We start from the raw sequence: 15,962 nt of genomic DNA, 5'->3' as shown, positions 1-15,962 counted from the left end.
CTGAACATTTTATCGTATAGAGAACTCCAGTTACAGAAACTCCTTCCAGCATCTAGTTCAGCAACTGGGCTACCAAGAAGTTGAGTGGGGTCACATAGCTAGTCTGTTTTAGAGGCAGGTCTTGACTCCCAGACTGATTCTTTTTTTTTTTTTTTTTTTTGGTGAGGCAGTTGGGGTTAAGTGACTTGCCCAGGGTCACACAGCTAGTAAGTGTCAAGTGTCTGAGGCCGGATTTGAACTCAGGTACTCCTGAATCTAGGGCCAGTGCTCTATCCACTGAGCCACCTAGCTGCCCCCAGACTGATTCTTTATCCAAGATGATACCCTCCCTCTCACAGATTTTATTACTAGTTTTTAGGGGCAATGAGATGATTCTCAATAAATGTAAGGGGGGAGGTGGGAAGGATGGGGCGGAGTTCTGGTCTGAAAATTAGAAGACCTGGATTCTCTTCTACTCATGGTGTGATCATAAACAAACCCCCCTTTGCATCTCAATGACTTCTTTAACCCCCAAATTGAGGGGTTAGACCAGACGATCTCTAAGATCCCTTCTAGTTCTTAGAGTCTACATTAATATCACATTTGGCTTATAACTAAGCTTGTTAGTTAAGTGATTGTCTTTATAAAAAGTGAACATGGAGGGGCAGCTAGGTGGTGCAGTGGATAGAGCACCGGCCCTGGAGTCAGGAGTACCTGAGTTCAAATCCAGCCTCAGACACTTAACACTTACTAGCTGTGTGACCCTGGGCAAGTCACTTAACCCCAATTGCCTCACTTAAAAAAAAAAAAGTGAACATGAGGCAGCTAGGTGGCTCAGTGGACAAAGCACCGGCCCTGGATTCAGGAGGACCTGAGTTCAAATCCAGCCTCAGACACTTGACACATTAGCTGTGTAACCCTGGGCAAGTCACTTAACCCTCGTTGCTCTGCAAAAAATAAATAGATAGATAAACAAACAAACAAATAAATAAATAGTGAACACTATATTCGGGGCTCACCTGATTTTCCACAAGAAACCTAAATTTTTTGAAACTGAATTGAAATACTATTACTAATTTCAGTCCCACAACATTTTAGGCATAGAAAACCTCAGAACTAAAATGACAGCATACAAACCATGCAGGGTCTACTAAGTACATCAGAAATGGAAAGAGCGGGGCAGCTAGGTGGTGCAACGGATAGAGCACTGGCCCTGGATTCAGGGGGACCTGAGTTCAAATTTGGGCTCAGACACTTGATACTTAATAGCTGTGTGACCTTGAGCAAGTCACTTAATCTTCACTGCTCCATCCACCAAAAAAACCCAACAACAACAACAAAAAAAACCCAAAACAAACAAAAAACCAAAAAAAAAAAAAAAATGGAAATGGAAAGAGCACAAGATTTAAATCACCAGGTTACAATCACGGTTCTGCCACTAGCTAATCATGTGACTTCAGGCAAATCAATTAACCTATCCTGAGCTTAGGTTTCCTCATGTAAAAAGGCAAATGGTACTTATAATACCTAAATCAGAGGATGTGAGGAAAGCACCTTGTAAACCTTAGAACACCACATAAACATAAGCACTTATTACTAACATCCCATAAAGGCTAATAAGAGACCACTTCTACTTAATATACTATACTATACTAAATATATTTTGTATAAAGCAGAACAGTCAAAATAGTTCAAGAAGGGATCAGCAACAACTGAGAAGAGGGAAAACACCAGGCTGTGGCATTTGTCTAAGCTTCAAATGAGAGCACAAGTAGTTAAACGTGGCCATAGTGTTAGCATACACTAAGATTTCCCTCAGGGCCACAGGAGAGGTGAGCATGGAGCCAAGGGAAGGGTAAGACAACAGTAGTAATCAATTAATCAACAAGCATTTATTAAGCACCTACTATGTGCTGAGCACTGTGTTGAGTACTGGGAATACAAATACAAAGAATGAAACCACTGCTAGTATCACAGATTACATTCTTGGGAAAGTATAAGAATGACTAAATACCTTTGCTTAGCTCAAAGTGCTCTATATCAAAGTTTCTTAAACTGTGGGTCAAGACCCCATAAGGGGTTGTATAACTAAATGAAAAATTTGGCAGTAAATGTTTGATTTGTATACCTATTTTATATGCTTATATACTGAGGGTCATATAAAAATTTCTTGCGTGAAAAGGGATCATGAGTGGGAAGAGTTTAAGAAGCCCTACACTATACCAATTGGACTGAACATGCCTCCAATAAGATCAGTAACATCGTTTGTCAATTGGACCAATGTATCATTGAAATAAGATGACAATCTATCCTCTACAGTTTACTACACCTCCATGATTAAAAACAATATTGCCTCAATAATCCCCATGTAAAAGAATAGCCGGATTTCCTGCATGCTCAGCTCATCAATCAGTCAACAAGCATTTATTAAGCACCTACTATGTATCAAGCATTGTTAAGGCCTAGGAAAACAAAAAGGACAAAAACACAGTTCTTGCCTTCAAGGAGCTTACATTCTAATGAAGAAGAAAAACATGCTGCAACAAAGTACATAGAACAGAGATGTAGTGTAAATGGGAGGGAATCTAAGACCATGCATTAGCAGTGGGAAGGAGTGGGAAAGGCTGCTTGTAGGAAGTGAGATTTGAGCTCAGTCTTAAGGAAAGTCAGAAGGTGGAGGTGAGAAGAGACAACATTCCAGTGAAAAGGTCAGGAGATAGAGGGTTAGGCATGAGAAACAGCAAGAAGGCTAGTGTAACTGGATTTTAAGAGTAGGTGGAGGGGCAGCTAGGTGGCGCAGTGGATAGAGCACCAGCCCTGGAATCAGGAGTACCTGAGTTCAAATACGGCCTCAGACACTTAACACTTACTAGCTGTGTGACCCTGGGCAAGTCACTTAACCCCAATTGCCTCATCAAAAAACAAAAAACAAACAAAAAAAGAGTACATGGAGGGGAGAAAAAATGAAGAATACTGGAAAGGTAGGAAGGGACCATGTTATGAAGAGTTTAAAAAGCTATATAGAGTATTTTTTATATTCAATTCTGTAGGTAATAGGGAACCACTGGAGTTCAGTGAGTGTGTGTGTGTGTGTGTGTGTGTGTGTGTGTGTGTGTGACATAGTGACGTGTGTGGGGGTGAATTTTCGATCACTTTTTGTAGTTGAGTAGGGGTAGACTAGAGGGAGGGATGACATGCAGCAAAGAGACCCACTAGCAGGCTATTGCAATAATCCAAGCATCAGGTAAGAAGGGCCTGTACCAGAGTGCTAGCAGTATCAAAGAAGAGAAGGGGACATATTGGAGAGATGGTGCAAAGATGAAATTGACAAGTCTTGGCAACTGATCAGCTACTGGGAGTGGGGGCAGGAGTGAACAGTGAGAAAAAGTGAGGAATTAAGAATGACACCAAGGTTGCAAGTTAGGACAACTGGGAGGATGACTGTACCCTCGAAAGTAATAGGGAAGTTCAGAAGAAGCAAGAGTTTTGGGGAAAAGATAACGAGTTCTGTTTTGGACATTGAGTTTGAGATGTCTAATAATCAGTTGGTGATGACACTGGAGGAGAGGTGAGAAGTTAGAGTTGGATAAACAGATCTGACAATCACATGCATGATGAACCCATAGGAGCTAGTGAGATTACTAAACAAGATGTCATAAAGTGAGAAGAGAAGAGGGTCTAGGACAGATCCTGGGGGCATAGCTATGATCAGTGGACATGACTTGAAGGAAGCACCAGCAAAAAGAAAACATGGTAGTAAATATATATATATATATATATATATATATATATATATCTCAACCCTTTAATATCTTGTAATGCTGTTGTCTTATCCTGGTCTTTAGAATAAGAACACAGATGATCCAGTAAATGAAAACCATTTTTATTGCTTCTAAAATAAAATCAGAGCAAGGACAGACCAAATGTTTGGCCCTTTCTTGCATGAGAGTAATTGTGTACTACCCTCATATACTTCTGGACTGTCCTGACATCCCAGTCCCAAATGTCTTGCAGACTATTTCTACTTTGTTTCCTAACAACAAATAGATTTTATCTCTATAGTGTCATTGAGCCAGGATCACTGGGAAACAGGCAGCTGGCTGACTCAGTCTTCTATAACTTACAGAGACTCTTTAATTCCATAATCTTCATTTATTGTGATTGATTATGCATAAGACAATGAAAATAAAGCTCTGTCTGGATATTAGGTCAAATATGCAATGCTGTTATAAGGAATCAATCAGCTCATTATTTGATCTATCAACTCTATTACTTGAATAATTATTTTAACAGTATATATAAATTTCTATTGTGCCTATCAAAATACATTGAGACATTTCACCATAATCAAAACAAACAATTTGTTATTGCTGCTTTTCAGTCATTTAAGTTGTGTCCAACTCCTCATGTCGCCAATTTGGGATATTCTTGTCAATATTAAAATGCTTTGCCATTTCCTTCTCCAGCTCATTTTATAGATGAAGAAATCGCAGCTAACAGGGTTAAGTAATTTGCCCAGGGTCGCACAGCTAGTAAGAGTCTGAGGCTGCATTTGAACTCAGGAACATGAGTCTTCTGACTTCAGGTTCAGTGCTCTATCTACTGTGCCACCTAATATCCACAGGTAATTCTCTGTAAAAATCATTTCCTTCCATCAACAACCATCCTATCTATTTCTTATAAATAAGCACTTCCTGCTAAGTGAATACATTTTCCTTTCACCCTTCATCCTGCCAAACCTAGCCTTGAGCACATTGAGAATGAAAGTGATTTCTAAAATACAGAGCTCTTTACCCTGTGTATTAGTAGGTTTAGCACTCTCCAGAGACCACAGGCCAGATGACCATGGCCTATGGGCAGGGTAGCCCCTGACCTACTTTCACAGTTTCTAGGGATACTCCTGAGATCCAAGGACACATAGGATCCTTAGAGTTCAGCTGGCACTGATGGCTGGATGGACCCATTCCTGTGTGTGTGTGTGTGTGTGTGTGTGTGTGTGTGTGTGTGTGTGTGTGTGTGTGTGTGTGTGTGTGAGAGAGAGAGAGAGAGAGAGAGAGAGAGAGAGAGAGGGAGGGAGGAGAGAGAACATGGGGGTAGGGGGAGAGGGAGAGAGGGCTGCCCACTTTCTCAGTTTCATCAAAACAACTTCATTCAATACCCACTGGTTCAATCAATCAAGAGAGAGTGGGGGCAGCTAGATGGCACAGTGGTTAAAGCACTGGCCCTGGATTCAGGAGGACCTGAGTTCAAATCCATCCTCAGACACTTGACACTTACTAGCTGTGTGACCCTGGGCAAGTCACTTAACCCCCATTGCCTGCAAAAACAAAACAAAAAAATCAAGAGAGAGTACTGGTAAACCCTTAGATATCCATGACTTTAAATTCATTTTTACTTCTTTCACAAAATAACCCTGAAGGACAGTGGGCTGCAGGTGGGAAGAGCTAAAAAATTAAGAGGAAAAAAACAACACAAAACACATCTCCTTAAGAAGTTAATAACAGTTCTCTTTGTGACCTATACTCCTACTCCCTGGCCTTTTCCCTAGAGATGCAGGTACTGGCTGGTGGGTCCAGCAATCCAAAGAAGCAGCTCCAGTAAGACTGGCTGACTCTGTTCTGAGTCAACCTTAGAATTACCTAAGGCCCTAAATCTCACAGATGATCCCAGAACCAAACTCAAGTCTTCCTTGGTTCCTATATACTCTGTTCTCTCTCCCACGGTGCCAGAGTTGTCCAATTCTCTTTCAGTTCACACTTATAACCCTGGAGTTGAACAAAATAAAATGGAACCACAAGGAAGTTAGAGAAGATGCTGTGGGCAGGCTGTCATTCATTTGATTACATTCTTCTCAACACTGAGTACCCACTTCATGGGGGTTGAAGACTCGGAGAACAACTTAAAAAATACTCTGGAACAGATCTTGTCCTATAAACAGACAAATTAGGCCAAGAAGGCTAGAGGACATCAACCCTCAAGTATCATTCCCCTACTGTTTCACACCTCTAGGGGAGAGAGCTTAAAACAGCCACCTCAGCATGGCTTCCTACTGGAAGAGGAATCCTGTGATTTTCATCTTTCATATACTAAGGATCCTGAGGATCCAAGTAAAGCCCAGGCAACAAGGTACAAAATGGATAAAAGAAAGAAAAACTACAAACTGTCTTAGAAATTCCCACACCAAAGGAGGAACCTATCGGGATAACATGAGCCCCTAAAACAAGACCTCAGTCCAATCTGGATCTCCTAGAACTGGAGGACATTTTACCTCAGGTAAACATGGTGCCAGGTTAATGCAATCCATTCGTCGTCCTATAGGCTATATTTCTATGGGGAGAGCATTCAATCAAGTGTGTTAAGGACTCAGATTGCAAAATGAGTTTAAAATTGGTTATGAAACTGTCCCAGCTGCCCAGAGAACCAGATATGGGGGGGAAAACCAAAACGTATTTAGCAGCCAAACCAAAGTGGGCTATACATGTGGGAGAATCAAGTTCAATCTCAGATTAACTCTCCTGATCATTTGGAGCAAGGAGTTTCACAGTGATAATCACTGCTGTTCCAAGGGAGTACTTTAGGGGCTCGAAGGCCCATCCTATTTCTACTCTCCTCCTGGAAAATATAAGTAGCAGCAATGAGAGAATTAGTCAGAGGAGAGGATATGCTATTTGACCTCTTCTTTTTTTTTTTTTTTTTGCAGGGAAATGGGGGTTAAGTGACTTGCCCAGGGTCACACAGCTAGTAAGTGTCTGAGGCCGGATTTGAACTCAGGTACTCCTGAATCCAGGGCCAATGCTTTATCCACTGTGCCACCTAGCTGCCCCCTATTTGACCTCTTCTACATCTCAGCTATTAGGGAATGTGAGACTAAAGCTGCAATTTCACTGATGTTGGGAATCTCCCTCCTACTCCCAGAATGCCAAAACCTGGCCTACCAAAACAGGTCAGCACTTTCTCTGTGACTTTCAATCTTAGAGCTGTCTAGCACAAAGCTTCTTAAACTGTGGGTCGTGTAACTAAATGTGGGGGTAGGGAAATATTTGGCAACAGTAAAAGGTTATGCATATCTGTTTTATATACCTATATACCTGGGGTCAAGTACAAATTTTTCTGGTGAATAGGGGTCACGAATGGAAAAAGTTAAAGAAACCCTGGCCTAGGACACAGGGGGCTAAGTGACCTGCTCAGGTTCTAACAGCACGTATGTGTCAGGGGCAGAACTAGAACCCAGGTCATCCTAGCTCTGAAGTTAGCCTTCTGTCTACTACTCACTGCTACCTCTCATCTTCCCATTCTCAGAAGTCAGGCCTGAATTTCTAAATAATTCACTCGCTCACTTCCTGACTTTGGGGATACAGAAGTAAAAGGGAAGGTCCTCAAAGTGAAACAAAACAATTGTCTTGGCTGGCATAATCCTCAACCTAGTAGGAAAAAATGTCCTGGGTAACGTAGTAAAAGTAAAAATGATGAATTTTAGTTTTTATTTGGGGGTAACGCCTACAAAGGAATTTCTTTACACAAATAATTTATTACCCGTTTTCCATAACAGTGAACTAAGTTTACAATTTGCAAAGCCCACATCTAATAACTAGTTAGGATTTCAGAAACCTAGGCCTTGTCCAATCAGTGACAACTCTCATAGAAAGACTCAAATGGGAAAAACATGTCTTGCTCACACGACTTCCTATGTTTAAGGTTCAGCATGTAGAAGGGAATGGGGGGAAACACATATCAGTATCTTTATGGGTCACAGTGGGAAATAGGGTCATGGAGAGAAAGGTCTGGAAAAAAGAATGAATCATTCCTAAGCCCCAAGTAACAACTACAGCTATAAATAAATACATGGTGCATTACATAGAACTTATTTGTGTATGAACACAAGTTGTACTGTCGCATGGAAAAAAGGCATTAAAGCCTATTTTTGTACGGCTGATAGTTTTAAATAGCTGAAAAACCTTTAAGGCTCTCATTGGTGCACTAAGCCTGTTTGAATTTTATCAACCACAAAATGGTCAGAAGCATAATTATACCAAGTTTTACTATTTAAAGTAAGGATGGAAAATCCTCTTCAGGTCAACAACTGGCACTTAACTCCAGACATCCTGAGAGGTCAGGAAATATTACTATTCACTTGGAATTCAACTACTCTAAATTTCCAGAGTAACATTTTAAAAACAGCTCCCAGGACATCAAGTAAGGAGACAACACTGTCTTGTAGCTGAGATGACCCAGCTCACCCAAGCAAGGCACAGTCATTCCTCCTTTTAACCCTTTCCTCTATTTCTTTCTCCTTATTAGTTAGAACTTTATATTCCATTTCACAGGTGGAATTTTCCTTTAGAATTCTTTTCTTTTCCCCAGCAGTTTTACAAAAACAAAAAGGGGAAAAGGAAAAAAGCCATCCATCACCACCATCACAAATTTTCAATTTGCTGATATTGGTTACTGACTTTGTTCAGAAATGACAGAAATTAAACCATTAATACTCTCATCTGAGAATAAAAACATTGTTGTTTTATAAGAGAAGGTATATCAAAACCCTTGATAAGTCAGAAATGGTTTCAGGCCAGTCAAAAAGCTTGGATTATACAGTAATTCACAGCAGAATCAGGTTAAAGGGCAAAGAAGGATTCCAACTGGAAGGAACACTGAAATCATGAGGCAAGGAGTGGCTTACTATCTTACAAAGCAATAAGGATCCCTTTCCTGCAAACACAAACACACCCCATTCTACTTCCATAATCAAGTACTGTGCTAGCGATCATCCAGCCAGTCTATTTAAGGTTACAAAAGCAGATAAAAATCTCTTTTCCGAAAGTAAGAGTGCTGGTTAAAAGGAGAGCAAAGTTCCTTTTTGTGTCCTAGTATCTAGACAGCAGCAGCACAGTGTCCTCAGTTAGCTCCAGTCTTTGGATTGAAGAAAGTACAATATCCTGCCTTTGAAAGCAGCCTCCTTGCCAGCAGAGGGTCCCAATGCCAGTGTCTTTCCTGGGTCTTCTGACACAAGGGCAGACAGACAAATTGGGAAATGGCAAGGCACCAAACAAATGCTCCACAGCCAACAGCCACTGGTCAGGATTGCTGAGACACTCTTCCAGAAAAGCAATATGCAAGTTTCCTTCTGTGCCCTTTAGAAGAACACAGTCCATTGTCCCTCAACCCATCCCCAGCTTAAAAAGTTATAGACACGTTTGAAAAAGCAAAACTTAAAAGAAAGAATAACATTATTTCTGACTGGGTGACAAGTACCCAATAGTAGAAAGAATGGCTGTTTCACACACAGTTTAAATGAATGACATTCTCTGGTAAAGCACTAGGGACAAGTGGAACGTAGTCATAGAATTTAAAGTGGAAGAGGCCCAGAACATAAAAGGAGATCTAAAATATACTCTAGTATTGTGCTCTTCAGATGATCATGATACAAATATTTATTTAGGAGGAAACTTAGTACAGTAGAAAAAGCACTGGCTCTGCAGTTAGGTTCAGATTTTGGTTTTTGGTAGGGCAATGAGGGTTAAGTGACTTGCCCAGTGCCACACAGCAAGTAAGTGTCAAGTGTCTGAGGCTGGATTTGAGCTCAAGTCCTCCTGAGTCCAGGGCCCGTGCTTCAGCCACTGCGCCATCTAGCTGCCCAACCTCATTGTACAGTTGAGAAAACTGAGTCAAAGATTAAGTGACTTGTCCAGCGTCACACAACTAGTAAGTGTCTTAGGACAAATTTTAACTCAGATCTTCCTGACTCCACGTCCAGCCCTCTATCCACTGTGCCGCCTGAATGCCCTGCAGAAGTAGAAATTGGAGAAGAAGAAGAAAAAAGTATCATTATAATGTTGTAGCCTCATTTAGCAACTACTATGGAGGGAAGTCCCTTAAAAAGGAGGAGAACCGTGATCTCTCCATGTCAAATCACAAACATAGTGGTTGCTGCTATGGCAGGTTTCTGTGCCAAGTCAAGGAGATGAGCAGGAAAAAGAAAAACAAAGGGAGACTCTTATGACCTGGAGCTCCCTTCCCCTAGATTCCTGTACTTTTAAGCTAAAAGCCTGGCAGGATGGAGGAGAGAGAAGCTCCCCACTTATTGTCAGGGATGGTCCTTGGCATTAAATTTTTCTCTTTTTTTCCTATTGCTATTTCTTGTCTTGGAAAATAGGCTTTATTTTTTATAGGTTATTTTATGCTTTGTTATGCATAGGTTTTGTTGGTAATTTTGAATTTAGACTGGTTCCTGCAACAGGCCTTATTTTCTTTTCTGTGAGACTAGCTAGAATTCTGCAATCTGCCTTGTGCTTTTTTTTTCCCCCCAGAATTTGTTGGATTGCTTGGTATAAATGTGACTGCATTCCTTCCCTAGCCAGACAGTTTTAAAAATATGTTTGGGCTTTATTTCTTAGATTTTAATTTGTGGTTTTGGTTTTTGCTTTTGCCTCAGAAAGGGAATTTGACCTCCCTGCTCTGTAAATTATATTTCATTCTGCTCCTTTTCCCATAGTGGGCAGATTACTATCTTGCAGCTATTGAATACATTTTTCAACTTCTTTTTTTTTTTTTTAAAGTGAGGCAATTGGGGTTAAGTGACTTGACCAGGGTCACACAGCTAGTAAGTGTCAAGTGTCTGAGGCTGGATTTGAACTCAGGTACTCCTGACTCCAGGGCTGGTGCTCTATCCGCTGCGCCACCTAGCTGCCCCTATTTTTCAACTTTTCACATATATTTTTGACAGATAATGTTGTTCCATTTCTTGGTTATATATTAAAATTGTCTTGTTTACTCTCAACTTTCTTTTCTTTTAGAAGATGTGATTTATAAGCCTCTCAGATTAGCTTGTCTTCCATAGTTTATCATAGAAATATTGTTATGCAAAATGTTTATGGCCGAATTTTACATATATACTTTGTAGTTATGGGCACATTTTGAATTCATGTGGTTTGCACAATTATTTCCTATATGTTAGTACAGGAAAAAATGTTATCAATACTATTTTCATTATTCTGAGTTCATACCTATTGCCCTCATAATGCTTTATACAATAACCTCTTGTTTATGCAAATAATTTTTCTTGCTGTAATATACACATTTTTTTTTGCTCTATATAATATTACAGGTGTGTGGCTCAAGTGATCTCTTAAAAAGATAAGTGCGAAAACACCTAATGTATTGATCAATCTAAGGGGTTAAAAATCACAGAGGCCTCTTAATATTAGGAATAGATCCAGATTGTAAGGATAAAGAGATTTTAAGAATATTATACAGGGATATGGAGTTTGAGAGTTAAGCTCATTAACAGAGGATCATAGATTTAGCAGCAGAAGGGAGCAGAAGGGATTTCAGAGGCCATCTAGTCCCTTCACCTCATTTTATAAACATCAAAGGGTTAAGTAACTTGTCCAAGGACTCACAAGTGTAAGCAGCAAAGTCAGCAGCATTCAAACACAGATCCTCTGACTCCCAAATCAGTGCCTGTTCCACTGTACCACAATGCTAATAGCAAAAAGAAAAAAGGAGAGAAGCAGAAAGCTCCGGGGAGGCGGGGGCAGACAGGAAGAGATGGGGCAGAAAAACAGCAGCCAATGGCCAATTCTGTAATTTGTGTGACTGCAAGGGCAGAAAATGGCTTTATCCTGTTTAGACACTAGAGAGGAAGGGGTCAGTTGTTGTCCTTTTTACTGGAGGAGGTCCCAAATTACATCAATAAGTCCGGGTCAATGTACAGTGTAGTAGAGTGTCTACTTGTGGCTGATCAGACTAATATGAGCTTGGAAGGCTTTGCTACAGGTCAGGTATGAAGAGTCCATATGAACATTCAGAATGGAGATATCTCTAAATTTCTGCATCTTACATTTCTTTTGAGCTACTGCAATTCTGCTTTGTTCATTCAGCATAGTACCTTCTTTGATGTGGGCATGCCAGGCTCGGCAGGCTGTGCCAGTGTCTCCTACATCTCACAGGAGAAACCCAAGTTTGAAAATGTTGTATCGTTTCTTCTGACCACCATGTGAATGCCTACCTTGTGTAAGCTCTCATAAAAGTCTTTTAGGCAAATATATGTTTGGCATTTGAATAACACAGCTAGACCACTGGAGTTGGGCTCTCCACAGCAGAGTTTGAATGTTTGGAAGGAGAATGGACCTCAATGTCTGCTACTTTATCTTGCCAGATCATATTTAGAATTTTTCTAAGACAAATGAAAATGAATGAATGAAACCACTTCATATTCAATTCCCACTTGTGCCCTCTGTCTAAATTTATTTCTATCATCTGCCCTAATACTAAGAAAGTTCTTATGAGTTAGGCATATCATCTTCCCATGTAGTAATGTAAACAGTTTAACCTTTTAACATCCCTCTTAATTTCTTTTTCTTGTTTACCTTTTTATACTTCTCTAGGGTCTTATATTTGAAATGAATGAAACTTCAAATGAAAGTGGCTTAATTTTTTGGCACAGCACTGGTAGATTGTCAAGATTTCACAGACATACAATAATGAGGTCAGAACAACAGCTCTGTAGATCTTTAATTTGGGAGGCAGCCTCTTCTCTCCCACACTTTCCTTCAGAACCTCCCAAACACTGAGCTGGTTCTGGCAATGTGTCTGTCAACCTCTTCATCTGTGTGAATATCCTGGAAAGTATACTGCCAAAGTAAGTGAATTTATCCATAGCATTCAAAATTTCTCCATTTGCTGTAACTGATGGTGCTGGTTGGTAGGGAACCTCTGTTTTCTTGGTGCTGTCAGGCTAAAATTAGCACAAGAGGCAGAGAACTAGTTCATATTCTTTTGCATCTCAGCCTCAGAGTCTACCCTGAATGCACAATCATCTGCGAACAATAAGTTGTATGTCAACTCTCCCTCCACTTAGTCATGGCTTGTAGCCTTTTCAAATTAAATTATTTACTGTCAGTGCTGTAGCTCTTTTTTTTTTTTTTGGTAGCTCATCTTGATGCTGTTTTCATCCTTGCTGAAGGCATCTGACAACATGGTGGAAAACATGCTAAAAAGCATGGGATCAAAGACATAGTCCTGCTTCACTGCATTGGTGACTGGAAAAGTGTGAAAGCATCATCCATTATGCAATCACGAAACTGGCATTTAATGTTAATGAACTTTTCCAGGCAACCAAATTTTGCCAAGATCTTCCACAAACCTTCACAGCTAAGTATCAAAGGTTAGATCAATGAACTTTGTATACAGACCTCTGTTTTGCTCCTGGCATTTCTCCTGGAGTTGTCAGGCAACAAACACCATGTCAACCATTCTTGGCCCTTTCTGAAGCCAAACTGCCTCTTGGATAGACGACCATTTTCCAGGTGAAGGATCAACCTATTAAGGGGAACTCTGGCAAGAATCTTGCTGGCAATCACTGAGAGAGAACTCCCCCCTCCCAGCCGTGCCCTGCTCCCCCCCCCCACTCCACCCCATGATTGTCAGATCATGTTTCATCATTGTCAGAAACCTGTTTCCTTTTCCATTATAGAGATGGACGATGGAGGCATCCTTGATCTCCTAGGGGTCTTGGGGTTATGATAATCTCCTCTTGCCAAATAACCCAGAAGATTTCAGTCAATTTTTGTTTTAGCAGTGGACCTCCTGCCTTATAGATCCCTACTGGAATGGAATCAGCTCCAGGCACTTTGCCACATGAGAAGAACCTAATGGCATTAAAAATCTCTTTTTCAGTTGGAAGTTTGGCTAGAGAGGGATTAACTTCAACCCAAGCTATAGTCAATGGCTTTCAGCATTGGTTGATGACAGTCTGTTGAGAACCCTATGGAAGTGTTTAGCTCATTTCTCCAGAATCATGTCCTTATCATTAATCAGTGTGGGTCCATCAGTGCTGATTAGTTGAGATGCATCAAAGGTCTCTGGTCTATCTATAGCCTTCAGGGAATCATAAAAGCATTTTGGATAGTTAGAATCAGTGTAAAACTGAATCTCATCTGTCTTCTTACTAAGCCAAGAATCCTGCATCTATCCCACTAAGATTTGTTTGAACTTTACTTTTGATAGAGTCAAACACTGCCTTCTTCGAGATGAATAAACTATTCTGCTGGTAAAACCTGTGGAGTTCTTGTTTTTCATTTAGTAGCTTCTGAATTTCCCCATCCTTTTTGTCAAACCAATCCTGAAGTTTGCCAGTGTTCTGGCCCAGATGAGTAAATTTGGTACTGTACACCAGATATCTGAAAGCTGCCTTCTCCTTTTCTACTCCACTGTTGCCAACCATATGTTGGCTCAGCTTTCCTTCCAAGTCAGCAACAAACTGTTCATCCATGGAGAAGCACTCTAATCTGCTGATGTTGAGTCTTCTGATGGTCATTTTGTCTTGGGGTCGCTGTTTTTGTTTAATTTGAATATTTAGTTTGGAGAAAATAAGTCCAGCATTCTATACCAACACATTGCCTTTGTCAGTCTCACATCCTGTCTTACAATGACATAGTCTATTAAATGCCAATGTTTGGTGCAAGGGTGTATCCACAAAGTCTTACTGCATTTAAGTAAAGAGAAGACAGTGTTGATGATGAGGTCTTGAGAGATATGAGTCTTCAGTGGTGAGATTTGCTATTGCTATTTCCAACACTATTCCTCCCAAGAACTCCCTGCCATGTCTGATAGTTGGTGCCTACTCTGGCATTAAAGTAACCCAGAATTATAATGCTTGTCCTCTTGGCACATTGATGATGAGTTTCCAGGTCTTCATAAAATTTTTCTTTGACTTCATCAGGGTTTGTCATGGTGGCAACATACACACTGATGACCATGGCATAGCACTTTCCTGCAAGTGGTGATCATACTGTCATGTCACTGGAGAGGGGTCAGTAAACACATCTCCACAGCTTGAAATTCCGGTAGGAGGGACAATGCCTCTGAGAGGCAGCCTCCCCAAACTTAGGTCCAGACAGCGCCCACAGTGCATCATCCCTGATCACCATCTCACTCACAACACCCGCTGCAATCACCATGAGCCTGCAGTCTCTGAATGAATGAAAGAAGAAGGGCATTTTGGCTCTACCATCTCACCATATGTTCCCAAAATGGAAGACATGGTTACATGCTACACCCTGCCTTCTCCTCCTTCTTCTCGGGTCTTTTTTTTTTTTTTTAATAAGAATACTGTGTGAATAATCACAGAAGACTTCACATAGATAATGACCTCAGAGGTCAGTAGAATCCTGCAAAAGCATTTCCATCTCTAGAATTATACAGAGGACCAGATTCTGACATAGGGTTACACTTTCCATCTGTGTGACCTTAGGTAAGTAAATTAACCACCTTAGGCTTCATGGTCCTCATCTATAAAATGAGAAAGTTGGACTAGATAACCTCTGAGTCCTCTTTCAGTTTTAGGTTTATAAACCTATGACTATCAATTTAATTATTACAGTAACTGATCACTATAATAATGAAGCATCTTGACAAATAGGAAAGCCCATCTTTATTTATCATGAACTCTAGACTACAGTACTCTGTAAATAAGCCAATAAGAATCCATATGATTTAGTTCTTTTCTTTAAGTAATCTTTTTTCTTTTTTTTTAAATTAAAATTTCTTTGAGTTTAAATATCAAGGTGAACATCTCAGTCAACTATGATAGACTTAGCTCTTCTCAGCAATAAAATAATCCAAGACAATTCCAAAGGACTCATGATGGAAAATGTTATAAATATTCAGAGAAAAAACTATGGAGTCTGAATGAAGATTAAGGCACACTATTTTTACTTTTTTTGTTGTTGTTGCTTTTTATTGTGATTTTCCCTTTTATTGTGATTTTTCTTTCACAATATGACTAATGTGGAAATATGTTTAACATGATTGTACTATATAACCTATATCAGATTTTTTACTGTCTTGGGAGGGGGGAGGGAGGAGAGGGAGGAAAATATGGAACTCAAAATCTTACAAAAATGAATGCTAAAAACTATCTTTACATGTAATTGGGGAAAAATAAAATACTATTAAGTGAAAAAATTAACATTTCAACATATGAA

The 15,962-nt window shown here is 40.1% G+C and overlaps 1 protein-coding gene across 2 annotated transcripts in view; it reads right to left on the bottom strand.

The window, feature by feature from the left end:
- The window catches only part of DHRS7B (dehydrogenase/reductase 7B), a 67,908-nt gene that overhangs the window by 32,584 nt on the left and 19,362 nt on the right, over window positions 1-15,962 (bottom strand). The window contains exon 1 of one of the 2 annotated variants that reach the window (XM_043985514.1): window positions 11,376-11,469. The exons of the other annotated variant lie outside the window; for it this stretch is intronic. The gene's annotated coding sequence lies outside the window, so the exon portion shown is untranslated. Of the gene's footprint in view, window positions 1-11,375; window positions 11,470-15,962 lie in introns of those variants that run through there. 2 annotated transcript variants of the gene reach the window in all.

Source organism: Dromiciops gliroides, chromosome 1 (genome assembly GCF_019393635.1).
Source record: "Dromiciops gliroides isolate mDroGli1 chromosome 1, mDroGli1.pri, whole genome shotgun sequence".
Lineage (NCBI taxonomy): Eukaryota > Metazoa > Chordata > Mammalia > Microbiotheria > Microbiotheriidae > Dromiciops > Dromiciops gliroides.
Note: the sequence above shows the minus strand (reverse complement) of the source record. Positions and strands in the feature narration are given on the sequence as shown.